Source organism: Panthera pardus, unplaced genomic scaffold (genome assembly GCF_024362965.1).
Source record: "Panthera pardus isolate Hobbes unplaced genomic scaffold, ASM2436296v1 HiC_scaffold_22, whole genome shotgun sequence".
Taxonomy (NCBI): Eukaryota; Metazoa; Chordata; class Mammalia; order Carnivora; family Felidae; genus Panthera; species Panthera pardus.
This window is the reverse complement of record NW_026526788.1, coordinates 54,302,296-54,330,134: the sequence shown is the minus strand read 5'-3', so window position 1 is coordinate 54,330,134 and position 27,839 is coordinate 54,302,296. Positions and strand designations below refer to the sequence as shown.

General features: G+C 47.8%; 1 protein-coding gene across 50 annotated transcripts in view; it reads left to right on the top strand.

Moving 5' to 3' along the window:
• The window catches only part of SORBS1 (sorbin and SH3 domain containing 1), a 229,060-nt gene that overhangs the window by 10,993 nt on the left and 190,228 nt on the right, over positions 1 to 27,839 (top strand). Inside the window, exon 1 of one of the 50 annotated variants that reach the window (XM_019445149.2) lies at positions 8,977 to 9,200. The exons of the other annotated variants lie outside the window; for them this stretch is intronic. The gene's annotated coding sequence lies outside the window, so the exon portion shown is untranslated. Of the gene's footprint in view, positions 1 to 8,976; positions 9,201 to 27,839 lie in introns of those variants that run through there. 50 annotated transcript variants of the gene reach the window in all.

Below are 27,839 nucleotides of genomic sequence, written 5' to 3'. Positions count from 1 at the left end.
GCACAGAAAAGCTGTTTGTTTAAGGTCCTGTAGCGGGATGGGCCTGAGCTGGGAACAGATCTCTTCTCTTGGAGCGTGGCTCTTCTTGCTGGGAAGTGAGGTGGGGAGTGGACTGACTGAGGGCGTGGTCTCTGCGCTCAGGCTGCCTGAGCTCACATCCTGGCTCTGTCGCTTCCTAGAGCAAGTTACTAATCTGTGCCTCAGGTGCCTTGCCTGTAAAATGGAGAAAGTACCTACCTCATGGCATTGTGGGTGATCCAATAATGCAAATCTTTAGAACTGTGCCTGACACGTTCTGCTTGCTATGTTGAGAATGAGAAGGTGGATAGAAGTTATTGGCGGAGTCAAGGAAGCATTTTCTTTTTTTAAATTTATGTTGTTTTATTATTATTGTTATTTTTTAATGTTTATTTATTTTTGAGAGAGAGCACGCACATGTGAGCTGGGGAGGGGCAGAGAGAGAGGGGAAACAGAGGATCTGAAGCAGGTTCTGCACTGACAGCAGCGAGCCTGATGTGGGGCTCGATCTCACGAACCATGAGATCGTGACTTGAGCTGAAGTCGGACGCTCAACTGACTGAGCCACCCAGACACCCCTCAAGGAGACATTTTCAAACGGGAGACCGAAAAGTGGAAGAAAGAACATTGGCAGGCGGGGCTGTGTTTGCAGAGTTGACCAACCACCTGGAGAGGGACACAGAACTGAATGTTTCTAAGCCACGAGCTGCTCTGGGCATGAGAGCTGATATAAAAATGCCAGCATGTTGACGAAGCCCTCTGAGTCCCAGTTCTCATCGCTGGCTTTTGAACAAGGATCCCTTTGATGTCCCTTTCCTCCTGGTCTGCTTCTACCCATGGTCCTTTCTCCTGTCCCCAAACATTGCTTCTCCCCCTACTGTATTTCTACCTCAGAGGGGTGAAGTTGCAGACATTTGCCATCATCCCCATGGAGCAGGGAGATGTGCCAGAGGCAGAGAGAAGGGACAGATCCTGGGTAATTTGGCGGTTGGATCCTGGCTTTTCTTTGAGGTTTCTGTCGCTTGGCGATTTGCTCACTCTTTCAAGCAGGTCCATCTGGTGTGGCATGGTGCGGCTCCAAGTGCCCTGTTTTGCTGAATGAGGAGAAAGAGAGCTCTGATGCTAGCCCCAGGGCTGGGAGGGTGCCCCATTTCATAGGTGCATCCCTGCTTGCACGTGGAACTTTAAATGCTTTAATAGCCATGGACTCATTTCATCCTTTGAACAGGTATTGGTGAACATGTAGACATGGCCCCTGCCCTCCTTGTGTGTGTGTTGGGGTGGGGGGGTGGTTCCTCCTCAACACCAGGAGCTCGGGGCCCTTGTCTTCCCCAGCAGGTATTCGGCAGTTTGTTTCGGTTTTGAAGTAGGAAGGTTTTAGTGTGACGGAGTGCATGGGCGTGGGGGTTGTGACCGTGCTCTAGACGTGCATGTCCCACATGGCATCTCACTTCACCCAAGCGAGGCACATAGGGCAGGTAGTAGAGCAGGGCCGGTGACAGACCTGGAGTCAGGTGGCCAGTGATGGTGGACCCAGGACTGACCTGTGTAGAGACTGTTCCTGGCCACCTGGATTCTCAACGTGGCATAAACGTGCTGCCTGAGGACCAATGATCAGGGGTACTGAGTACTTGTGCCTTAACCTGTAAGATTGGCTCTGCCAATCTCCTTCTTGTTTGTGCCTCGGCTTTCCACCATTCATGGATGATGTTCTAGCTCAGAGCCGCTGTGACAGGAATGGGTGCCTAGAAGATCCCAGAATTGTCCTCATGTCAATGCGCAAACTCATACTCATTTTTATCATGCCTTATGCATCGATTATTAACAGCAGATTGTAGGCCAGCCTTGGAATTTTGTTTCCCAGTGTCAAGGGTCACAAGGACATATCTTTTGAAATCCAAACAGTTTCCCTTTGTGTGGAGCCTGGCGGCTGTGCCTAGGAGCAGTTTCCTAGGCTGACGCGTAAATAGATAATTCATTTGCAGATTGCTTTTCTCCATGTAGGGTTTGTCTTTAGTGGGGGCAGAGCCAGTGTTGGGTGACTGCTTCCTGTGAGCACAGAATGATGGTCAGGGGTTGTAGCTATTTATGATAAATCGAGGGGGACAATGTAAACATTTTCGTGTTATGTTGATGTTTGGGAGTTTTTCCCAGGCTGCTGTAACATATACACTGCCGCCCCTTCTGTGCTTGCGCTTCTTTTTATAGACGGTGCGCACAGCAGCCTGGAGATAGGAGAGGTTCCTGCAGCCAGTGGGGAGGTGAGACAGGCCAGAACTGGAGCTAGGAGATCTGTCACTGCCCCGGGGGTCTGGGCAGTGGGCTTGAGAGCAGGCCAGGGATCTGGATAGAGAAGCCAAGGCAAAAGTAGGAACTGGGCTGCTTTAAGCAGGACAAAATGAATAGTGTCTCCCGAGAAAGAAAACTCTCAACCAGGGATGGAAAATAGAGTAGCTGGAGAGAGCTGGGACTCGGGAGGGCCGAGGGCCTAAGCAGGGCTGGATGGTGGCTGCTGACAGGTTGCCAGGCCTGCGAGCCTGGGCCAAGACAGTCTCAGGCCTTTTAAGATGGTTTTGTGTTTGCTTTGTGGGACCTTTATGTTGAATATGGTGCATTACTGAGCCAACACTGGCAGGTGTGAGGGGGCGAGGCCCCCCAGGAACTGGGAAATGTTAGTCATGTCTGAGCGCTGATAGAAGATATGGCTCCTCTTGAAGACAGCTGCAGGAGGAGGCCCCACAGCCCGCCAGCCTACATTACAATCTACGGTCTTGGTTTTGTCTTGAATTATTAAGGTCGTGGGCTATTTCAACACTCACCTGAAGCATCGTTGTGAATAATTTTCCCTTCCTGGGGTCAAAGGAGCTCCAGTAGAGAAGGGGTTTTGTGGCTGTGGTTCTGGATTCCCCAGGTTGTTCCCTCCAGGAAAATATACTGGGGCGGCCAGGAAATCCAGAGGTTACCCTTGATGACAGTGTGTGCACCTCCTTGGGCTGTCTTGCAGATTGGTATTTTTTCTGGGTGTTCCTTTCCATTGTAGCAAGAAAGAAACAGTACTGTTAGAAGATGTAAAATATTTAACACTCTCTTTAAAAAATTAAACTGCCTAGGAGTCTTTGATTGGTGGTGCCCATGGCAACATGCATGGTTTTCAAGAGTGTCTTCCTAGGGCTTTGGGGCTCCTCAGAAGGGGCGGGGACCCCACTGCTGGCAGGACCGACTGGGAGGCCTACCCCACCTGCCTGCTTGGCCCAGAGGCTGGACAGTATTGGGACTGAGCAACCCCTTCAGAGATTGGTAGCTAAGGTCTGTTTTGATAAGTAGGGAGGAGTAATGGGGAAGAGAACTCGCCATCCTTTGGGGGCTCATTCATTCATTTTGTTTTATTGGCCTGTTAGTCCCTGGCACTTACGCTTCTCCATCCAGCCTTCGGACTTCTGCCTGTGCAATTTTCTTTGCCTGGAGTGTTCTTTCCTCCCTTTGCCTAGGTAGCTCTGGTCATCCTCAGATGTCACCTGCAGGAGCATGTTGCCGGGGAAGCCTTCTGCAGTCCTCTGGAGCAGGTTAAAGCTTCCAGTTGGAGGCTTTCATGATTCAGTGGTTCTGGACAGAACATTCTTCACAGCATCTGTCTCGGCTGCTTTGTTAGACTTGTTTGGAAAATCATTGTTTGTCTGCCCCCCCCCCCCCCCCCCCCCCCCCCCCGCCCCCTGCCCCAGAAGTCTGTAGGATCTATGATGACAGTGGCCAGGGCTGTTTCTCATCTACATTTTGTCCCCAGAGCCCAGCATGTGCCTGGCCCACAGAAGGGGCTCACTTTCTGAGTGTCAGTTAATTCATTTACAAAGTTTTGGGTTCTGTAGCAGATTCTGGGAATACAAAGAGAACAAAACACCCCTGCTGTCCTCACGTTGTTCCTAATCTAGAGCAGTGGGTGAGCTCTCAAGAGATCGATTGAGTGGCAGGAAGAAAACATCAGTTAAAGTTCTATTTATTCTTCAATTCAAATATAAGAAAGATGTAGCTTTCCTATTTATAGTAGTACAGATTTTATAATTAACTTATAAGTAAATATGCTCAAAGCTATTTTACTAACAGGAAAGTGTGATCAAAAAGCTTGGTGGCCACTGGTCTGAAGGGAGAGGTAGGCACATGAAAGGGTTTTTGTGCCCAGGTGTGATAAACACTAAATTAGGGCAAGTACCAGCTGCAGTGGAGGCCACCGTGGAGGTGGGGGGAGCTGGAAGAGAAGGGCATTCCTGATAAAGGCAGGGGCACCAGAACATGCAAAGGGTGGCATGAGAAGGCTTAGTGTAGTGGCAGAGGTCAATACTTTAATAAGGTGGGAATATAAGGTGGGGGGAGGGTCTGCTAGATGCCCCTACTGGTTTGGGGAGGGACTGAGGATTGCGAATACCAAGATGGAAGAGATAGGGCCCCTGCCTGCAGGGTGGACTTAGGGAGAGAAGTGTGCACACGTACCCCAAGGGAAGAGAGTCCAGTGAGAGCCTGGATTCAGAGAAGGTGGGTATTTGGGTCCAGGGGGATCATGCTTTCAAAGTCCACTGTGCCCAAACACGCACCCCCCTCTTCATTGCAGAAGGGCAGTGGGGGGGGGGGGGGGGCTGGCAACTGACTTCAAGCCCCTTTCAAAGCCCATCTCAGGGTTAGGCTCTCCATGAAGTTCTCCTTCATCTCCTCCTACCCAGTGAGATTTTTTACCTTAATGTGATTCAGACACCTCCATGGGCTATGTTTTCTGGGTTACAAAATTGTATATGAACAGAAAAATGATATATAGTATATATAAATATGCATATTTGATGTGTTTACTTACCTATGTAATCATACACACTTCTTTCTTTCTTTTCTTTCTTTCTTTCTTTCTTTCTTTCTTTCTTTCTTTCTTTCTTTCTTTCTCTCTCTCTCTCTCTCTCTCTCTCTCTGAAGTCCCAGAGCTTGAAGTAATTATGTAATTAGAATCCACATAGAATGTGGTTAGATAAGGTGTAATTAAAGAGGAAAACCTAATTTTAAAAGAATGATAAGAGGTCATTTGATTCAGTCCGGGCCCAAATCCAGTCTTGGAAGAACAGTAAGAGGTCACTTGGATGTACAGAGCTTGGGGCCACCCAGGAGCCCAGACTGGCCAGAGAATTGGGCAGATTTTGTTTCGTTCAGTTCACTGTGAAAGCTATTCATTGAGCATCTTCTTAGTATAGGATATTGTAGGAGGCCTAGCCATGGGTAAGGAAAAGAAGGTCTGGATCTAGGGAGGACATGGGGGAGGCAGGGAGATTGGCTGGAGGACAACCAGGAGGTCCTAAGGTGAGCAGAGAGATGAAAACTCCTTTGCAGGGGGAGGGGGGGCGGGCAACAGCGGGAGGTTGGGGAAGGATTCACAGAGCAGGTGGCATTTAAGATGTGCTTGAAGGGTAAGAAGGGTTTTAAGAACAAGGACAAGGACTCTCTGGCACATTAGAGTCACTCAGATAATATTTGTGGAATGAATGCCAGGCTGAGGTTGGAGGTGGAAGGAACATGGCCAAGTTGGGTGGCCATTTGTGGTTTGGTGATGAGGTAAAGCCCATACAGCTCAGGCAGTAAGTACAGTGACAACGCGAGGCTAAGAGGACACCAGGCTTAGGCCTTTAACTGTGTGGTGGTGACTGTGTGCAGAGGAATCAGAGACTGCTGTGGGCTGTGGAGGTCTGGGGAAGTGTCCTCATGGATGGGTCTTGGGCAGAGCCTAGAAGGACCAATAGGATAGGGAAAAGGGGAGGAGGGAAGACTTGCTAAAGGAGGGGAGCAACGTGGTCAAAGGTCTAGGGAGGGAGCCAGGAGATCATCCGGGAGAGAGGGGAGGGTTGTATAAGGGAGCGGGGCGAAACCAGGTGGGCTGGAAGTGGGTGAACTAAGTTCCCAGGTGTGTTGGGCAGGAGAGCTTTGATCCAGTGGGACTAAGGGGCAGGTCGATGGACAGGAGAGTGGCATGGAAAAGGCATGTTGAAGGAAGAGGAATCTGGCTCTTGTGTGTAGAATGGGCTTCTGAGGAGTTCAGCCTAGGTCCTTGTCATGAGGTGATCAGGACCAGGCAGTGAGCCTGGGAGGGTGGGGCTGTCTGCAGGCCCTTATCACAAAGGGCTACCGGTCTTGGTGATAAGAGGATGAGAGAAATAAGGCAGGGGAGGAGGCAGAGGTGACTGCAAGCTTCCCAGCCTGGGAGAATCATGGTACCTAAGACAGGAGGAGGCACAGCTGGTGGGAAAGAGGGTGTGGGCAGAGGCCCGGTGTGTCCAGAGCCCAAAGACCCGTGTTCTAACCCAGCCCTGCCTCTGAACTGGGTGAGACCTTGGACCAATTCATTCATCTCCTGAGCTCCAGTTTTTGGTCAGTAGGCGTTTCTGCCATATGATTCAAGCTCATAGAGACTGTGGAGTCATCACAGTCCTAGGACTTGGGCAAAGAGAAGGTCTGGGCTGGAGATTTGTAAGGCCCTCCGATGGAGGGGAGAGAAGAAACCACATAATCTTCTTCCTTGTTTTGCTGGAGTGAGTAGGCAGAGAGCAATAGGGAGGGACTCTTGGTGGCCAAGTTGGATGAGGAGTTGCGGGGGAGAGAATGCTGTCCCGACTCATCCTGCCCATCTCAGGGTGGTTATGAGACTCTGTCATAATGAGTGTGTAAGCTTTAAGCCTACACAGATGTTGCGGTCAGTTCTCCGTTCTGGGGTGGAGCAGGGGAGGGGTTAATCTTCCTGAACTTGCAGAAAGGAAATTCTCAGGGCAGGGAACTTCTTCCCCTTCTCCCCTCCCCAAGCCAGTCTTTGGGAAACTTATGGCCTTGGACCTTTAGAAACAGAGTCCATGCAGAGAAGCCTTCCTGGCAGAGGAGGACTTGAACAGAGCCCTACACAAAGCAGAGAAGGAAGGACTTTCCAGAAGAGGGGAATGACATGGAGTTACACAATTGAAAATAGAGTCTAGAAGGGAAGGGATATGTGTTTTGAATACCTAGTGTGTATACCAGCTCTGTACCAGCTGCTTTCCTGACGTTTGTCTTTACATCATTTCTGCCTCTATTATTATCCCATTTTACAGAGAAGGCAATGGTATTAAAGAGATGAGTTAATTTGCTCAAGGCCTCAGTAGTCTGACAGGATTTCGTTTTATTCAGATCTGATTCCATTGGCAACAAATACCCACTTCTGTAGTCTGTAAATACTATATTCTGCTGGCTCTTGGGAGAACGCAGGGAAAAAGAGAATAATTTGTCTTTCTGACCCTTATTCCTAGTTAAGCACTTACTTAAAATGTGAACCCAGCTGCCATCCACACACAGCATTCTGATACGGTATGGCATCTTGGAGAATGGGAACAGGGGACACTTAGAACTCCTCGGGGTCTAGAGCCCTTATTTATCAGATTAGGAGACTGAGGCCCCACAAAGAGAAGGGATATGCCAGGATCTGGGCAGGATGGGGATGAGAAGTAGAAGAATCTGGAGGCTTGGAGACTTGAGGCTCTTTTAAGGCCTCCCTGTGGAAAAGTTTGTTTTTAGACAACAATGGAAACCTTTGTCTAGAGAATTGGTCTGGGCAGGGGTTGGATCTGAAAGGTCCTCTGTGTGTGCGTGTGTGTGTGTGTGTGTGTGTGTGTGTGTGTGTGTGTTTTCTTTCCTCCACTTTAACCTCAGATGCCTTTGAACCAGCATGAAGGATTCTTTAAGACCAAAGGTTAAGACCAAAGGCATTTAACAGGTGGAAAGGGCATAGGAAGAAGGGGGAAGATCAGAAGCCACAGAAATAGAAGACTAAACTCTAGACTTGGCTAAAAGGAATTTCCCAGGCCCATAAATAACCACTAACATTTATTGAATGTTAAATTCATTTATTGTGCCAGGCAATCTTTACATGTCATTTTATAGAACTGCCAGGGCCTCCCCATGAGGTAGGTGCTATTTTATTGCTCCCATTTTAAAGATGAAGGAACCGAGGTTCAATGAAGCTAAGTGACCTACCTAAAGTCACAGAGTTAATAAGACATAGTGCCCAGACTCCAACCCAGGTCCACCCAATCCAAAGCTCCGCCTTCAACGCCCAAGCTATTTTGTAGGACTAGGAGCTCCAGGTACCTGAGTATTTGGAGGTGTATGGAATAACACATTTAGGAGTCATCCCTTGGCAATGGTGCTCAGCAGAGGGCATTTTTACCCCCACGGGACATTTGGCAATGTCTGGAGGAGACATTTTTGGTTATCACAACGTATAGGGGGTGCTACTGGCCTCTAGTGGGTGGAGGCCAGCATGTTCCTAAACTACTTACGATGCACAGGACAGCCCACATCAAAGAAGTATCCTGTGCCAAATGTCAATGTGCTGAGCTTGAGGAACCTTGCCCTTTGGGGACCTGGTTATGTTTTTACCCCAGAGCATAGGGCTGGTGGAAGGCCATTTGGAAAGCCCATCTGAAGAACTCGAGTGGTTCCCTTACCTTCAGGGACTTACTTGGTACCTTAGTGGATGTTTGCAGTTTGCCCCCCCCCCCCACTGACTGAACCCTGAGAGGCTGCCATGGTGGTTGTGATGAGTGGAGGCCAGGAAGAAAAATTCCAGTGAGGCGTGACAGGCCGGGGTGGCTCAGGGCTGCAGATGAGCTGCAGCAGGTGAGAGGGGGCCGGGGTCCAGTCTGGGCTGCCGAGAATTGATTCGGTTGTTTCTCTGTGTGTAACTGAAATAACTCAGGTCCAATGAATTGTGTAATTCAAAATGCCTTTATTAAATTATGACTGTGACTACTCCCCATCGGAAAGGTCTGAGGACAGGGTATACATGTTGCAGATGCAACTTGGGCACTACTCTGCTGCTTGCCGGCCTCCTCTGTTACTGGTTACTCTTTAACTCTGGTCTGCCCCATGCCACGTAGGGCAGAACAGCAAACAAATTTGGGGAAGCCCCAGGACCCTTGGCCTTTATGTGAGCTTCTCTGAGCAGCTCAGCTGAGCGTTGCGGGTGCCTGAGAGGTCTGACAGAGCAGCCCCCTCCCCTGGGAGGGCACCACTCGGGCAGTCCTGAGGAAAGTCTGCCTCTTCACCCCCATCTGCTCTCACTTCGGGCCCCTCTTCCAGGTTGGACACAGAGAATGTGTGTCTGTGCCCTGGTCCCGGATGGTGTACGTCACCAGGTAAGATTTTCACCTCCCTTTGGAACCCTGGTTTCCAGCTAGTCCTCCCTGGCTGAGCTTCCTACTGCAGTGCCTTTCCCCTGCTGGCCTCGCTGACAGGAATGACCCCCTACTTCCATTCCATCCCCTGGCCCCACCCTCCAGCTAGCAGGGTCACCTCCCTCCTCCAGATGCCCTCAGCCCCAGTGAGTGCTTCTGTCATTTTTCCAGTCATTCAATTCTAGGCTTCCTGCATCATCTTTCCAGTGGTTTAGTCACTAACTAGCTGTGTGACCTTGGATGAGTCACTTAACCTTTGGAGAAGCAGCGTAGGATTGAACCAGGTGACTTCACTTCCCCTCCAGCATCAGTGTCGAATGAGAGTCATAGCCGTAGGACCTGGGGTGTTTCTTTAAGGTCGTTGGCAAACCAGGTTTCCCTTTGATCCCATACAGATTCATGGAGGACTCAGAATTGGTTGTTAGGAAACTGTCTTCAAACCAACTAAGTAAGCTTCTTTAATATTAATTCTTTACTCAGCAAGGGTGTACGGTAGGTTCAGTAGGGCTGTAAGATGGGGCCTCTTGGGCTTTGTCCTCAAGGAGCACACAGCCTTGTGGGGGGCGGGTATGACTCTGCCATAACAGTAAACTTTGCAGCAAATCACCCTGTATCCGTCCTTAGTACCAATGATCACAATTCTCCACACCCTCACATCCCCCTTGCCCAGGGGGTCTGTTTTTTTCAGTAAGAGGTCTATTTTTTTTAGTCTTGTTCACTATGTACCTCACAGAGTAAGCAGTCAGATTTATGTTGAATAAATGCAGGAAAGAATGGTACCAATTGACTTAGGTTTTGAAGGAAGGATAGGAGGTAGATCTACATAGATGGGGAAGGGGGACATTATGGACTGGTAGGGGATATGGGTGGGGTGGAGGCAGGAGGGAGAGATGTGTGAACAAATGCATGGATGTAGTAAGGTCCAAGGCATGCTGGGTAACTGCAAGTCCATTATGATTGGACCCTGTGATATGGTCCGGATCAAAAAGACTGGAAAGGTAAGTTGGGGCCAGATGTGGAGAGTCCTGAATTCAAGCTATGTTAAAGGGATTGGATTTATCCCACAGTAGGATGGCCTCACATTCCAGTTCCCCAGGGTGGCTTTGCCTGTTGTCCCCACGTGATTGTTAATAGTGCTCCCTTCGCTCTCACGTGTCCCTGTTTGGATGATAAATTGTATGCCCTTGCAATCCTAAAGGCTACACAGAGCCCCTGAAGGGTTCATGATGGGACGTGGTCAGGCTGGCATCGGGAAGGTCAGTGCCTGGTGGTGCCTGGAGGCAGGAGGCAAGATGTTCTCTAGTCCAGGTAGGGAGAAGGCCTGGGTCTGAGAAGTCGTTGTGATGTCTCAGATGTCTGAAAGGAGGAGATGGTTATAAAAGAGATTGAAGGCCAAAATGATACCACGCATGGTCTCTAAATGGCTCCAAAGTGGCTCTTCCAACGGAAGATGCATTCTGAAGTTTAGACGTACTGGATAAGCTGTTTTCTAATTTGAAGTTATGGCTGATAAGAAAAACATCTACATTGTGCCTGTTTCCTGAGCAATTAAAAGTCAGAGAAGCTTCTCCCCAGCCTCCAAACGTTCTGGTGAAACACACTGGTATTCACTTTCCTAAACCCCAGCATTGTTCCTTGGAATTTAAAATAGGTTATGAATGTGCTTGATGTCAGGAAAGATAAATCTGTGAGGAGGACTGTAGTCAATACATTTCCTTTTTAAGTAGAAACAATATAAAGAGCTTCATTCAGTCCCGAATCAATCTCACTTTGTTGCCATGATTGTGTAAAACCTGAACTGCTTTATGTCCGTCTCACACTGTTTATATTCCCCTGATGTTCCCCATCTCAGCTGGCCCTGCACGGAGTCAAAGCCTTTTTAGGCCATGTACGGCTCACTTCTCTCAGGGCTGTTTTATTGCATGCTGCAGAAGGGCTGTGCTCTGAGCAGTGAGTTCATTTTGTATCTAGCGGTGCTCTTCAGGGTGGCTATCCCACATGAGCTTCCTATGTCGCAGAGTTGGAAGGCCAAATTCCTTAGCTTTTTAAATTCCCATGAAAAAGATGATTACATTTTAGGATAGTTGATACATACACATGGTTCAGAAATCAAAACACTATAAAAATGTATGCATTGAAAACTTTCATTCTTACCCCAGTGATGTCCACATCACCCCCTCCTCCAGCCTGGTCCCTATAGGCAGACTGAACATAATGTTCCAGTTTTTCCATGACAGTCTTCGTTTGTGTTCTCCATCCCAGTGAATGATCAGTAACACCCTCCTTCACCCCCAAAAATGTCCCAGTGTCGGTGCTAAATGATATAATCCTTTATACACAGGTAATCCTTTTTATTAGTTTCTTAGATATCCTTCCAGTATTTCTATATACAGATAACACATTTAGGGGGGATGACATACATTGCCCTCGTCACTGAATATATCTTGGAAAACTACATATCTACCCCAAGTAGAATTGGGGTGTCCTCATTCTGCCAAAGTGCCTTTGTGTTTGTAGAGACTGGTTGGCAGTTAACTTTCCCTTAGTTTATCAGTTTAATTACTATTTAGGAGTTGCTTCTGTTTACCTAGGGAGAAACAAAAGACTGTGGGAAACGAACCCAGCTTCCTTCCCTTCGGAAAGCCCATTTGGGAATAAACTCATCCAGGTAGCTTTAAGGCACTAGCTTTCTGCCTAAGATGGTACTGGGCACTTTGGATGAAGTGGGTCCTGTATTCATCTCCAGTTGTCTAGATGCTTCACGATCCAGCTCAGGTGCCTCCGCCTTTCAGGGAGCCCTCCCTGATTCCCTAGCCAGAATTCTTTGGCATCCCCATCCATCCACTCATCCATCCATTTACTCATGTCAGCAACCAGCATTCACTGCACGTGTCCTTGTCCCAGGACCTGTGCTAGAGATGAACAGATGATGGGCCCCTTACTGGAGAAGACAGAGACAGGTGCATGAGTGGGAAGTTACAATGCAGTGCTCAGGCTGTGGGGGAGCACAGAATGATGGGTGCCTAAGTGTAGTTGAACTTGGGGTAGAGCTAGGGAGACTTTCTGAAGACACTTTCTCTGGTGGGACTTGCTTTTTAGTTCTGTGAATATTTGCCTTGTCTTCACTGTTACATCGAGGTCCTTTCTATTATCCTCAGCTCTGGCCCCTTCCCTTGTCACCGCATACCTGGTGCATACCTCCATTAAATAGTCATTCAAATATTTTTTGAGTGAAAAAGTCCAAATTAATTAAGTAGACCCAGCTCAAGAATCTTAACATCAAAAAGAGCAGGTGAGATGTTCTTTGCTGCCTTTGGTCTTCATGGCTTATCTCGGCAGCTGGTATCCTGCAGAGGCCCCTCTAGATTAGTGCTTGCCCCTCCCTTCATTCTCCTCTTCTGCAGGCTAAAGTGCTCCCCCTCCATCTGTTACTATCGCCACAATAAGGAACCCCTTGACTCTGACTAATGCTGACAAGAAGTAGCTGGGTGAATGGGAGCCCCAGGTCCCATCCCCCTGGGTCTTGGCTTCCCCCTTGGAGCGAGGTGGGTAGCATATGACCCCGAAGGACACTGTGCCTCTGACATTTCAAGAACAATGATTTCAGGAGTCAGCTGTGGCTCAGCCAGCTCCTTCTTTTATCTGCTTCTAATAAGTGCAGCTTCCCTTGCAGTTTCCTGGTGCCACAGGGGGTGATCAGTCCAGGATAAGAAATAGCCAGGCCAGGAAAATGACCTTTTAATAAAGTTGAAAGGGCCGCTGGGAGAGCCGGGATGGCCAGACGTGTGGCCGCCAGCCACTGTGCTGTGGTCTGCACTGAAAGAGGTCCCAGGTAATGACTCCAGCTGCAGCTGCTGAGGAAGGAACACAGGCCATCATGGAAGAGGGTTTCGGCCGAACGTTAGCAGATGTTTTCCTAAAACTGTGCAGAGCAGCATTTTGTGGGAAGAGGTGAGATTTGTTTGACAACTCACACTCCCTTTTCTGTTGCCCTCATCTGTTCTTTCTACAGTAGCTTTACACAGGAAATAGGAAGCTGGGATGGTGGTTCTCAGGTAAGTCCACTTGGGACTGACACGTAGAGTTGACTGTGTGCCTGGCACTGCACCCGGCGTCTTTACATTAAGAACCACTAAAGCAGTGGTTCTTAAACTTTGGGAAGCATCAGAATTCACCTGGGGTACTTGCTAAAAATACATAGTACTCCATGGTGGGGCCCAAGGATTTGAATTTTTTAATTTATTTTATTTGAGAGAGCAAGAGTGGGGGAAGGGGCAGAGGGAGAAGGGAGAGAGGGAGAGACAGAGAGAGAGAGAGAGAGAGGGAGAGAGAACCTTAAGCAGGCTCCACACTCAGCACAGAGCCCGATGCAGGGCCTGACACCATGACCCTGGGATCATGACCTGAACTGAAGTCAAGTCAGACGCTCAACTGACTGAGCCACCCAGGTGTCCCCCACGGATTTGAATTTTTAACATATTCTCTAGGTTATGCAAGTTATATCCAGATGATGTCAGCTGCAAATAACAAACTCCAGCCCAGATTGGCTAACTGGCAAAACTTGTTTCTCAAACAGGAGGGATGCATTTTAAAACTGCAAGGCCCATCAGTCCTGTGGGCCACAATGTGGGCCATGCCCCCTGGAGTTGGCAGTGGGATGATTCTGAATCTCAAGATAGGGTGGGTTTGGGGGCAGTCGCTTCAGTAGCTCAGTGACGTCAGCAAGGCCCCCGGTTTCTTCCCATCTCTGCTATCTTTGGTGGTTGGCTTCCCCTGCAGAGAATAAGAGGGCTGCAGCGTTTCCAAACGTTTTAGTGAGACAAGCACAGCCAGAGGAAGAAGAGAGACTGGATGGACTTCAGGCTCTCTCATCAGCCAGGAAGCTTCCTGAGGCCCCCCCCCCCAACACTCTCCCGAGATGCCTCCTTGGCTGGAGCTTGGCTGCACGTCCATCCCTGAATCAATCACTGTTGACTGGAAGGCGGCCACACTTCTGGAGGGATCTGGAGGAGAGGCACGTATCCAAACAAAATGGAGGCTCTGTTAGGAAGGAAGGAGCAGGGACTAGGGGTTGGGAAGGCAACTGCCAGGGCCCAGGGTGCAGGTGGCCCGAGCAGTACGCCTCATGTCATCCTGAGCAGTCGGGCTGTTGGCAAGGTTATCTCTGTCCTGCAGATGAGGAAATGAGACTCCCTGAGCTTCAGTGACTTGTAGATAACAGGCCCGTGGATGGTGTGTAGGGGGCGGGAGTGGGGGAACTGGGGTGTTTGTGAGGCCTTTTTAGCCCTAGGAGAGTAATCATACTTTTGTTTTTAACCTTTCTGAGGTGTCAGAGCAGACGCCTTCGTTTCTGATTTCTCCTTTATGACTCCAGTTATTCGTGGCGGAAGGCCTTCCTCTGTTTTTCCTATGGGCAGAATTCTCAAGGCGTGAGAAAAAATACGCAACTTTGGTTGTACCTGAAAGCAGCTGAGATGATGATATCAGCTCCGATTTGGGGGGAAAGGGGGTGGCCACATCAGCCCCTGTGCTAGGTATAGTGCATGCATTATCTTAAATCCTGGCAACAACCTACTAAGTTAGGTTTTATTCTCCGTATTTTAAAGATGGGGAAACTGAGTCTCAGGAAGGTGAAGCTGAGGGTGGTGGGTGGCACAGCTCGTGGGTGGTGGAGCCAAGCCTGCCGGCTCAAATTCGGTGCCGCTTCCCTACTCCACACTGGGGCTTATCAGCGGCTGCCAGCCTTGTTTATGCCCCTGAAGGAAGGTTCTCAGGGAACGGGCTTTTAGTGTCAAGAGTTCCAAAGGAGCTGAATGTTTCCTATGGGAATAATTCTCAGGGCACCAGGAAAAATATCCTGAGCATAATAAACACAAGAAAGAAACAGGAAATCTGGTTTGTTATATAGCAGCTAAAATACAACTAGGAAAACCCTTTAAAAAACCTAAAAGGTTTGCTGGATTTGAAAAGGAAAGGTCCCGATGGAAAGGGGAGGGAAACCCCTGTGAGTTCGGGAGATAAATGTGGACAGTGTGGCAGCAATAATGGGTGCTGGGTGGAGAGTGAACACCTTGCTTTTTCCCCGGTTCTGCTTATGACTCTGATCTCTGGCAAGTCACTTAGCTTTTCAGAGCAGTGTCCGCACGTGTAACGGGTGGTCCTGGCTGGCAGCTCGGTGGGCAGAGGTCGCAGAGGCATAAAGGGTGGAGCAAGCCTTGCCAACTGTGCAGCGCTTTGCAAAGGTGAGGGAGTGTCCGGTCTGAACCACAGAGTTGACCCCCCGGAGTTTTAAACCGAGTGTCCCTCTACCTGGTGGCGAGCTGTTCATTGCCTATCGGGGGCATGTCAGAACTGGTGGAGGACAGCCCCTTCGCCTCCACTGGATGTCTGGCTTCGGCCTCATCACAAGGAGAAATCAGCTTTGCCTGCAAACGTCCAGCTCTGGACGTTTGGAGTCCCTCCCTTGGCACATTGCCTGACCTATGCCTCGGGGACTATTGCCTACAGATGCCCAGGGGGAGGTAACAGTAGTACAAAGTGGGCAGAGATAAGTGCCCCATGCACAGCATGGAAGGTACAGACCATGGCTGCCGTGGGAGGATCCTGGGGCTCAGGAAGCTCTGGGTAATCTGGCCATGTATGTTGAGGATGGATCACAGGTGTGTGTGTGTGTGTGTGTGTGTGTATGTGTGTGTGTGAGAGAGAGAGAGAGAGACACACAGGTGAGCCCCTTTGTGAGTGCCGCCAACATACCTCTCTGATGATGGTGGCGCTGGAGACACAGTGACCTGACTTTTCAAATATGAACAGAGGGAATAATAGGGAATTCCCCCCTCCCAGTGAAGCGTATCTGCAACTTTGTAGGGGTTTGAGTCTGCACTAAGATATTTAAGATTAGTTTCTTGCTCCTAGCTTTCCTACCGTACCCATTTATATTGAGCAACCTCTGCATAGCAAGCTGAGCTCAGTGCTGTGGTCTCAAAGACCAAAATCATTGTCCTTGGGTAGGAGTCTCCTAGATAAACAGGATCATTACAAAACTGTGTGATAAGTGTTAACAGGTATGTGCAGGGTCCTCGGGGAGAAGTAGGAGGGAACACCTGGTTGGGTCAGGTGGGGGGAGGGACACTTGTTTCTCAGAGGAGGTGACACCTGAGCTGGGGCTAGAAGGCTGGGAGGAAGTGTGCCAGGTGGACCAGCCTCTTGGAAGGGATTCTAGACAGAGGGCGGTAATAGCTTTCATCTGACAATAAAAACTGTTCCTGAAAGCCTGCTGTGTGGCAGTGGTGAGGCAGAGATGGATGGGACTGTGTCCCAGCCCTGCAGGTGCTCACAGTCAGAGGTGAATAGGAAATGACAGTGAAGGTGACAGTGTGATTGGAATATGGACAGTCTGTGGAAACACAGGGCCCTGCTGAAGTCAGTTGTGATAATTTGCTTATCAGTCTTCCTCTGAGGGGGCCCCTTTGCGGGTCTTTCGTTGGTGAGAGGCTCTGTTGAAGAAGCCGGCTTGCTGTCTGCTGCCCTTGGGGTGGGCTGTGCCCTTCAACAGTTTGGATTGTTCTGTGAGACACCTATTCGTACTTACAGATTTCTTCCTTGTGGAGGCTGCGCTGGGCTTAGCAAGTTGGGCTTGAGCAAAACACTTCACTAGTCTGGGCCTTTTTTTTCCTTCCCACTTACGGAAGAAAGGCTGTTTGGATCAGGTCATTGTTTTTCAAATAGCAGTCTAGGGAGCAGCTCCTTTAGAATGGCAGGCGTGCTTGTGGAAATGCAGAGCCCTCATGGGGTGGCATCTTGTCCTCATTTGTAGGGCCAGACGCTGGGGAGTGGGATTTTGCCTTTAACAGGCAGTCCGGGTGATTCCTACACATCTTAGAGTTTGGAGACACCTGGGCCACATGATGGCAACTTCTAATCCTGTCAGCCCTAATCTCCTCAGCCACATCTACGTCCACAGGAAGTGGGAAGATAAAGAGTTAGCTTTCTTAATGTTTTATCCCTGCGGGACGCCTTCAGCAAACTGCTCATAGTTTAGGTGTCCTGGCTGGACCCGATCCGCAGTCTGGTTTTGATATTCCTTAAGGAAGAAAAGCCTTGTTAACACGCACCTGAATGTGACAGTCAGACTCTGTTTATGGATCATTATGAGAAACACCTGTCTTGCTTTTCATCTTGGCTCTAGATGTTTGACAGGCTTCCCTGTTCTGGGTCCCTCCCCTTCGGCCTCCTGCATCCTGACAAGGTCATCTGCGTCGTCTAACAGGGAGCCAAAGGTTTCCTCTTCTGTTCGACAAAAAGTGTCTCTGCTTTGGTTCCCCTTCCATCATCTTTGTGAGGTGATTAAGGGAGGCTCACCATAATTTTTTGTTTGTTTTTTTTTTTGAAAGCACAAGCAGGGAAAGGGTAGAGAGAGGGGGACAGAAGATCCAAAGCAGGTTCTGTGCTGACAGCAGTGAGCTTGATGCGGGGCTTGAACTCACGAGCCGTGAGATCATGACCTGAACTGAAGTCAGACGCTTAACTGACTGAGGCACCTAGGTGCCTCGAGGCTCACCATATTTTAATAGCTGCCTCCTGTGTTCCCATTCTTTGATATTGTGTCTGAAAACATAGTTTTTAAAATTTTTTTTAATGTTTGTTTATTTTTGAGACAGAGAGAGACAGAGCGTGAACGGGGGAGGGTCAGAGAGAGAGGGAGACCCAGAATCTGAAGCAGGCTCCAGGCTCTGAGCTGTCAGCACAGAGCCCGACGCGGGGCTCGAACTCACAGACCGTGAGATCATGACCTGAGCCAAAGTCGGACGCCCAACCGACTGAGCCACCCAGGCGCCCCTGAAAACACAGTTTTTAATGTTCAAAGTAAATGAGGGCTGTATATAGCTGCGTGGAAATTTTCCCTAGCTTCCTGTCTCCCCCAGCCCCCCAAATCTAATAGCCCCTAAGACACCACAGTGCTGGTGACTTTGAGAAGCCATTACCCAAGACCACTCTCAGTCTGACACCCTCATCGTATTCAGGTGTGAATGAGACAGTCTTTGGCGAGAGTTGGACCAGGCATAGCACTGTAGGCTGGCCCATCATAGAGATGAAACCTTGGCACCTGCTATCCTAGACCTCAAAAATTAAGAACTTTCCTCTGGATCAAATAATTTTGTTCTATTATTCTGTTTTCCTTGTCAAAATCAATCTGTAAACAAATTTCTATGCTAGTAAATTCTGATGAACCTTTCAATATTACCCAGGTCGGAGAAATGCAAAGCTGGCTTTAAACGATGAAAGCGGCAGGTGTGGGTATGCGCCCAAGCAGGCAGGGCCTGCGTGACCCATCTGCCTTGCCTGAGGGCCTTGCACAATTCTCTGCCCACAGTGTGCCCAATATGTGGCTGCTGGAAGGATGGATTTTTATTTTTATTAGTTTTTTTTTTTAAATAATTTATTGTCACGTTAGCTAACATATGGGGTATACAGTGTAGTCTTGGCTTCGGGAGTAGATTCCTGTGATTCATCACTTACATACCATACCCAGTGCTCATCCCAACTAGTGCCCTCCTCAGTGCCCATCTCCCATTTTCCCCATCCCATCAACCTTCAGTTCTCTGTATTTAAAGTCTTATGGTTTGTCTCCCTCTCTGTAACTTATTTTGGAAGGATGGTTTTTAAAAGAACAATGATAGGCTGGTGATTAAACTGGTGAAGGCATGGTATTCAAAGGGTGGACAGTATGATTTGGAACATGCCCTTGTTTTTCCTTAAGTTTAATTTTCCTGGACCTATCATTAGATGCAGGATTAGTTGCACTGCGGAAAGGCAGCGAAGAGAAAAAGACATGTTATGCATGTTAAGTACTTTGGTACATCTGTTAGCTGTTTATTATTTGCCAGTCATTAGATAATCTCCAGAGACTGATTTTGACAAACCTCTTCCTTTTGTGTTGGGGGAAACTGAGGCACGGGCATGCAGTGATTAGTGTAAATACATAGTGAAGCTGTTGGCAGGCTAGTTGACCAATAATCAAGAAGGATTTAGAGTACCTTCTCTCTACTGGAATACACAAGAATTAAAATTCAGCTTTGCAAAAGCTGTTAGAGGTTCAGGAGGTCACCTTGGAGTATATAGTTGCTTTGTGACATTGTTGTCACTTGGCTGGTTAGCTTTCACTGGTGTGTTTCCAAGGACAGGGAGCTCACTGTTCACTGAGGCAGTTCCATTTATTTTTTTAATGCTTCTGATTATTAGAATTGTTTAATATGAGCTATCATCAACTTGTCTGATAATTTTCTCCTTTAGGACATTTCTCACTATATTTACATGACATGATTCACTCATTCAGGCATACGTGTTGAGCACTGGCTTTTAGAATCAGGAGAAATAAGATAGTAAACAAGGTAGACAAGGTTTTTGCCTCCTGGAACTTAGAGTCCCATGTTAGTACAGTGGAGGGAGCATTGAACTAGATGTCAGAAAGCAAAGACATTCACTTTAAAAAGAAGAAAGAAAGAAGCAAAGGTTTTGTACCACTTGCAACCTGTATGAACTGGGCTAAGACACTTGAGTATCACTTCATTTTACAGAGGACATTATCCCATTCGACCTTCTAAAGCAGTGAAAGTTTCTTGGGTTGATGAATCTTGAGAAGTATGAATTGTTGATTATTAGGAGCAGTAGTTCTCAAAGCACAGGTCTGGGCCAGCAGCATCAGCATCACCTGGGAACCTGCTAGAAGTGTAAATTCTGCAGCACCACCCCAAACCTGCTGGCTCAGAAACTCAGGGGGTGGAGCCTGCAAATTGTTTTTTCACAGGGTCCAGGTGATTCTGATACCTGCCTAGTTGGAGAGTCCCTAGACTGAACTGCACCTTGGATTCACCTGCGAGCTGGGCCTTTTTTTTTTTTAACGTTTATTTTTTTTTGAGAGAGAGACAGAGTGTGAGAAGGGGAGGGGCAGAGAGAGAGAGAGAGAGAGAGAGAGAGACAGAATGGGAAGCAGGCCCCAGGCTCCGAGCTGTCAGCACAGAGCCCTACACGGGGCTTACACCTACGAACTGCGAGATCATGACCTTGAGCCGAAGACCGCAACCGACTCAGCCCCAGAGCTGGGCTTTTCAGCCTCTGCCTACTGCACCCTGAGGAGTTAGATCAGGATCTGAAGGCGGGGCCTGTGCAGAAGCCGCCCAGGTGCTTCTTCTGAGCAGTCTGGGCTGGAAGAGCCAGGGGTTATGGGGTTAGGAGCACAGACGGTGGTTACTGGCTTTGGTTTGACTCCCGACTCTGCCCACTATCAGCTCTGTGGCTTTTGATAAGAAGACTCGGGCCTCAGTTTCTTTATCTTCATTGTGAAGATAAACATACCCATCCTTCAGGGTTGTGGTATCAGTCGAGTGGGATGATGTCTGTGAGCCTCTGAGGCTGTGTGCGGCATGTTGGTAAGTAAAGGAGGACTGAAGTTATTGGTGGGTAGCCGTGGATCTTTGAAGCTGATGATGCTTGTCTTTTCTCCCAGCCCCTCTTTCTCTACATTAAGCCTCTACTTTTCCTTCTGGGACGTAATTCCCTGCCCCCTCTTTTGGGAAACTCCATTTTGTCCATAAGTCTCTTGAAAAGACAGTGTCCCATTTGACACAATTATAGATGCACCTGCTGTTTATACTTGTAATTCCAGTGCTCAGAATCTGTCTTACAGATATACCTGCAGAGGTGAGAAATGACAGTGTTTGTTTATTTCTTACACACTGTAGTAGCAAAAGCCTGGGATCCATCTAGAATCTCCATGCAACTGAATCCTGTGCAGCCCCAGAAGGAATGAGGCTTTTCTTCAAGTACTGTCTTGGAATTCTGTAGGATGGAGTTTTTAAGTGAAAAAAGCAGAACTGTGCTACCATTTGTGCAATAAAAGGGGAGAACAAGATACGTTTATTTGCTTACATATGTGTATAGTACCTGTGGAAGGGAACATAAAAACGGGTAACCTTGTCTGCCTCTGAGGAGGAGACTGGGTGACCACAGGACCCGGTAGAAGGGGGACTTTTCCCTATAAACTGTTGGGTGCCTCTTAAATTATGTGATTGTAACCCATTTAAAACAGTGTGGTATCCTGAGTGGAATCCTCTACTTGTGGCCTGAGTGCTATGGGGTACGGTGGGAGTATTCCCATTTTCTTGTGAATTGGACACTGTCCTACTTTTGATGCCATTTAGGATTGCATTACTCTTGTACTGTGGGCTCTGATGGACCTTGCAGTCAGCAACAGCACCCAGCTCCGTTTCACATGAATGGTTGGCAGGGCGGGTAGCTCAGACGGGAGGAAGTTTGGAACTGCCCCCAGCTTGCACTTGCACTACCGGCTTTGTATTTGGCCCAGGATGCTAGGCTGTTGGGGTCATTTGGATCTGGATTCGGTCATCTGTAGCATTAGCTCTTCTTCTCCGCTTTGTGCCATCTGGGGGTTTGGTGAGTCTGCCTCCTGTGTCCATCTTTAGTCATCATTGTCAAGACAATGGACAGGGTGTGGCTGAGAATTGACTACTGCATCATGCTGTCAGTAACCTTTCTCTAGCTTATCATCAAGCCATTAAAGATACCAGTGGACATAGTTACTCACCAGATGTTTAATGTGTGCCTGTTGTGTGCTAGACAGTGTGTTAGTGCTGAGGGTACACAGAGTTAAGACTACCTTCTTGCCCGAGAGGAGATCATCATTTGGTACAGAGGCTGGAGGACTTTCTTTATTATTAAAAAAATTTTTTTTAATATTTATTTTTGAGAGAAGGAGAGAGCATGCATGCACGTGAGCAGGGGAGGGGCAGAGAGACAGGGAGACACAGAAGCCAAAGCAGGCTCCAGGCCCTAAGCTGTCAGCGTAGAGCCTGATTCGAGGCCTGAACTCTGGAGCCGCGAGATCATGACCTGAGCTGAAGTCAGACGCTCAACCGACTGAGTCACCCAGGGGCCCCTGGAGGACTTTATTTCTAAAGGGCCAGATAGTAAATATCTTTGGCTTTGTGGACCATACAGTCGGTTGTAAACACTTAATTGCCCTTGTAGCACCGAAATAGCTATAGACAACATGTGAGCAAATAGCATGATTATTCCAATAAAATGTTACAGAAGCTGGTGACTGGCTAGATTTGACCTGTGGGCTATAGTGTACTGACCCCTGGTCTAGTAGGAAGACAGACTAATAGCTCAGTCAAGTTTAATAAGTGCTATGAGAGGGGCATGGGTATGTACCAAGTACAGTATGGCCCAAAGCAGGAGGGAGTGATGTACGTTTTTGGGGGGTAGTTCAATGGGCTCCATAGTCCTACGCTAATACAAGCTGCTTGACTCTGTTTCCCTAACTTAAGTGAATCATGGGAGATTAAGATGCTTTGCTGAAATCATGATATATTTTAGCTCACATTTCACGTGGTCTGCCAATTTGGTCATCACAACAAAAGAACACTGGTTGCTTTTTGGCATGACTTGGTCATCATGTACCCACGTTCACATTGTTTTCTAAATGTCCTCAAGCCATTCATTGTGTAATTTCACCAGGAATCCTCATTGGTTTGTAGTTATCAGGGCTTATTTACTTGTAGATGGCAGGTTTGCCCATATTCCTACTGTAACTGGGGACACTTGCCCATGTCTCCTGCCATCAGACCCTTTCCTCCTTTGTGTGATTTTGCAGTTGGTCAATTGCAGTTCTAAGAAACTTTTATAGTCCGTGAAATATGCATGAAAGAAATGATATATTATGTAAAGAAAATTCGGAACCATATAAAAAAATGGAAGGGGTGCTAAAATAAATCAGTCATGGCACACCACTCCAACTTGGCCCCTGGTAATATTTTGGTTCATTTCTGCCAACTATGTGAAAAATAATCGAAGCTTACAACCAGACTGCTTTGGAAGGCTATGGTTTATAGTGGGAGCCTGATGTATCAGCTAATGACTAAAATTTTGGGGGCGCCTCGGTGGTTCAATTAAGCATCCGACTTTGGCTCAGGTCATGATCTTGTGGTTTGTGGGTTCGAGCCCCATGTCAGGCTCTGTGCTGACAGCTTAGATCCTGGAGCCTGCTTGGGATTCTGGGTCTCCCCCTTTCTCTGCCCCTCCCCTGCTAGCGCTTTGTTCCTCTCTCTCCCAAAAAATAGACAGACATTAAAAAGAGTTTTTTTTAAATTTTAGAGGAGCATGATTCAAGTGTGTTAAGAGGGTAGTGGAAGCACAGAGGAGAAAAAGGTCTGTTCCACCTGGGTAGGGAGATGGCTAGGAAAAGCTCCACTGGACAGGTGACTCTTGATAATCAAGGTGAAGCAGTAGTTGGAGGAACAGGAAACTGAATTGTATAGAAGCTATAGTCACAATCACATGCTGAATGTATACAGGGGGGGAGGGGGAAACAACTGCAAGAAAATGTCCCAGAATAATAATACTGTGTTAGGAATGTTGGTGAATGTGGTTTTATTTTCTCTGGTTTTCCAAATGGCAGTATATTGCCTCTTGTTAGTTTTTTTTGTTTTGTTTTGTTTTGTTTTTTGTTTTTTTAACACCGCACACATGTGCCCCAGTCCAGGGTTGCAGAGCTTGGCTGCAGGCCTGCTGTGGGGTCAGGAGCTCGAGCCAGGCTGGCAGTGTTCATGCAGCCTGGTCATTTTCATCTGCAGTACCTGAGGATGAAGTCGAGAAACTGATAATCCTGCAATAGCCCAGATCCCTTGGAGTATTTGAGATTTGAAAGTTCTAGACAACTCTTGGATGCATCTTGAGTAAAACAATACAGACGGCTTCTTTGCAACCCAGACTGATTAGGTCAGACCTTGCTTCTCTGTGCTGAAGTCGTTTACATACCAAAGAGTTATTTTCCAAATGTTCAAGTGCAAAAGCTTGAGATAATGGTTTGGGAATAAGTGACATTACTGGGGACATAAAATGTTTACATGTGGATTCCCCCCCTCCTTAAAAATTATGAAAAATAAACAGGCATTTACTGCCACGATGCCCCATGGTATTTCTGGCACTAGATTTCCCATCTTTAGCATTCATTTCCACCAGTCATGTCCATACACAGAAAACTGGGCACCCAGAACTGGGGAGGGCCTTGCTGCATTAGCTGCAGACATTGAGTCCTGTCTCATCCCTCTCCACTGGGGAGAGAAAGAGTTGTTGGGCCACCCTGGGTCCAGATTTGGCTTTGCCTCTTCCTTGCTATGTGACTGCAGGCAGGGTGTTTGAGCTCAGCTTTTTCTCTCCATTAAATTGGGATGATAAAATTGACCTCACAGCTGTTGTAAGGACTGAACCAAGTAGTGTGTGTAAGCACTGGCCTAGTGCCGAACCTATGAGCAGGTGCTCAATACATCATGGCTGCTGTTATTCATTATTACTATTTGATTGTTAGCACCAGCCTTGTAAATTGGCTGATGTGTGTACTAGAGGCGGTGTACAGAAAGCACTGTGGCCCTACCTTTATCAGTACTTTGCACCAGTGATTCCAAATATTGACATGAAGTTGGCTGGGTGAAGGGTACGGATGGGAGTCACGGTCCACGTACATAAAATAACATTTGGCCAAATTTCACTTGGAGAGATCATGTTACACAAGACTTCCTACAGGATCTCTGAAGGGCTGACATCAGAAAATGTCAGGTGCTATGTACAGTTCCATTATGTTCTCAATAAAGTGGGAAACACACATATGTTAAGGGTTCAGATATGTGTTGATTGACTAGAAAGACGAAAAGGGAATAATCAGCAACAGGTAAGAAGGGAGGAAAGGAGGCCCTTCTGGGTTGGGTTCTGGGACCGTGTAAAAGCTTCCCCACCCTTCTTGTCCCTCTCTAATCTGTAACCACACTAGGAGCTGGCTCTGAGCTTTCTGAGTGCCTGGAAAACTTGTCTTCCTGAAGTTGGTGATGTAACTTCTTACTTATTCCGGGACAGCCCAGTTTTTACTTTTTTACTGCTCTGAGGTCCAGCTGAACCCTAAATTCAGTCTTATTCGTGACCAGAAACAAAGATAAAATTAGGGGAGAGAATTCTGCCCTCAATGAGGAGGTCCTGAGGGCAGGAGGATTGACTCAGAAGCCATTAGGGAAAGGATGATGAAAGGGTTAATCAGTCTGCACTTGTCAGCCTCTTTGGATAAAAAAGTCATCTCTAAATTAGGGCTGACATATTCCTCAGTTACATGGAGCACTGAGCTCCCTCTGTATGCTGCGCACCTCTGCCTGCTGTTAAATATCAGCTGTTTCTGAAGGCATGATCCGACCTTCAGTCCTTTTTCTCCATGCTTACCCGGTCATGCCCATTTGGGGACTGGGAAGACCAGGAGTCAGGCAAGCGTGGGACCTTAGCTGTGAAGGCTGGCACACAATAGGTGTTTTATAAACACTCTTCTGTCTTGGCATCTGGTGCAGGACCCATTTGTGGCAGTTATGTTGAATCTAGGGCACGGATAGAACTGGAACCATCCTTTGTGTCTTTTTAACAGTAAAGGAGATGGTATTCAGCATACTCAGGTCAATATACAAAACCACTTTATTTTTTATTTAAAAAAAATGTTTATTTGAGAGAGAGTGCAAGCACATGGGGGAGGGGCAGAGAGAGAGAGAGAGAGAGAGAGAGAGAGAGAGAGAGAGAGGAACCCCAAGCAGGTTCTACACTGTCAGCACAGAGCCCAACGCGGGGCTCAAACCCATGAACCGTGAGATCATGACCTGAGCCAAAATCAATAGTTGGATGCTTAACTGAGCCACCTGGGAGCCCCTAAAAACCACTTTAAATATCTTTGTAGAAATGTCTGTTTGAACACATTTTATGGAAGGTGAAAATCTGTTGCCCTCAGTTTAGCTGCTCACTACCCTTTTCCCTGAGGCGTTGGAACCATAGCTTTGGATCTCACAGATGAAATCTGTCCTCAGTCTTCTGAGGCCTCCTGGCATTTCGTGCACAGTCCCGGTAGTTCTTTGTGCTCTCTCAAGTATGCAAGCATAACACTTTATTTTTAAATACCTTAAAATTCTCAGTTTATAAATATATTTTATCATTTAAAGGGCTTGTCTAAGTATATTCAGGCATTTTGAGCTTATTTTAGAAGGTAGAAAATGTCTTCGTTCTGTGTCTGCCCTCTTGGTGGTGGGTCCACTCAACATATGTCCGTTGGCTTTTCTTCTTTTGCAGGGGATTGGGTGCTCATGTAGCACAATTGGTTTGTCAGGTTTGTTATGTCTTTGCTGTTTGGGGGAATTGCAGACCCCCCCTCTCGAACAGCCTGGGCAGGTAGGGCTGAGGCGGCTTCAGGTGGGCTAACTTGATGCTGGGCGTCGTCTTTAGCCCCGTTCTCTCTTTTCCCTTCTCTTCTCCTCTTATTCAGTTTTCCTTGTTTCTCCTGACGCCCCTGCCACTGAAGTGTTCTGTATGTGTTGCTGGATTCAGTACATTGAGGCTTGTAAAGAAGGGGGATGTTTTCTACCCCCACTCTGTCTTCTGCTGCTCCTCCTAGCTCAGGCTTTATTTATTTATTTTAAAGTATATTTATTTTTTTAGTTATCCCCACAGCCAACGTGGAGAACTTATGACCCCGAGATCAGGAGTTGCAAGCTCTTCCGACTGAGCCAGCCAAGTGCCCCGCTCAGGCTTTATTTTGATGAACATTTTACAAAATGGCTCTGGTCATTTCCCCATGCCTTGCTGTTTGTGTAAAAGTCTGTATGGCTTTTGCAAAGAGTGTGATGGCTCAGGGGTCGGCAACCTTCCCGAAAATGGATGGCCACTATTTGTGACTCCTATTTTGGTGCTGGGGGTGACGGTGCTCACCCTTGGCAGAGACCAGCAGGAGGTGGTGACTTTTACAGGGGCTGCTGGCCAGCACCAGGCTCGTCGGCTCCCGCTGTGCCCGTTGCTGACTCTGCTTTTCGGCTATTGTGTTTTGGCTTCTGAAGTGTCGTTTGTATTGGCCATCACGTCTGTGCTGTTCCACAGCCTTTTCAGCCTAGGAATTACACAACTTGAACATTTTTGACCTTGTAAGGCTTGGAAGAGAGACTGTAAATCCCAGATCACTCTGTACAGCAGTGCAGGGGCTGACACGAGGGAGAGATCATTGCTTGGATGGATGGCCTTGGCCTCTGGAGGCTGATCCTTCAGTTGGCCTTGGGTTATATATTGAACATGTACCAGAGGGAGCTGGTGCAGCATAGACTGCTGGTGAGCATGAGCCTGAGGGAAACTTGGGACAAACACCTGCTTCCACAGCAAAGGATATTTTTTCCTTTTCCTGCTATAGATGGGAGGTTTGTGTTTAATTAAACATATGGTACATAGGGTCTTTTCCCTTATTTCTTATCCTTGCTTCATTCCAAGCCAGTTTCAGGGAGCCTAGTAGAAAAGTCAGTGGCCACCTCTGCCCTTCCTTTCTTCCCTACCAGAAAGCGCAAGGTCTCTGGCTCTGGCTAACCTCCACTTTGGGTGAGGGAGGGCTGAGCAGCCTCACGGTGGGGTCCTGGGTGAAGGCCTGGAAGATGTGATGCGTTTTGACTGGCAGGCGTTTGTATGTGCCCAATGCACTGGGTCTCCTCTGGTAATGGGCATCTAGTCCCCTCTTTTACATTACTG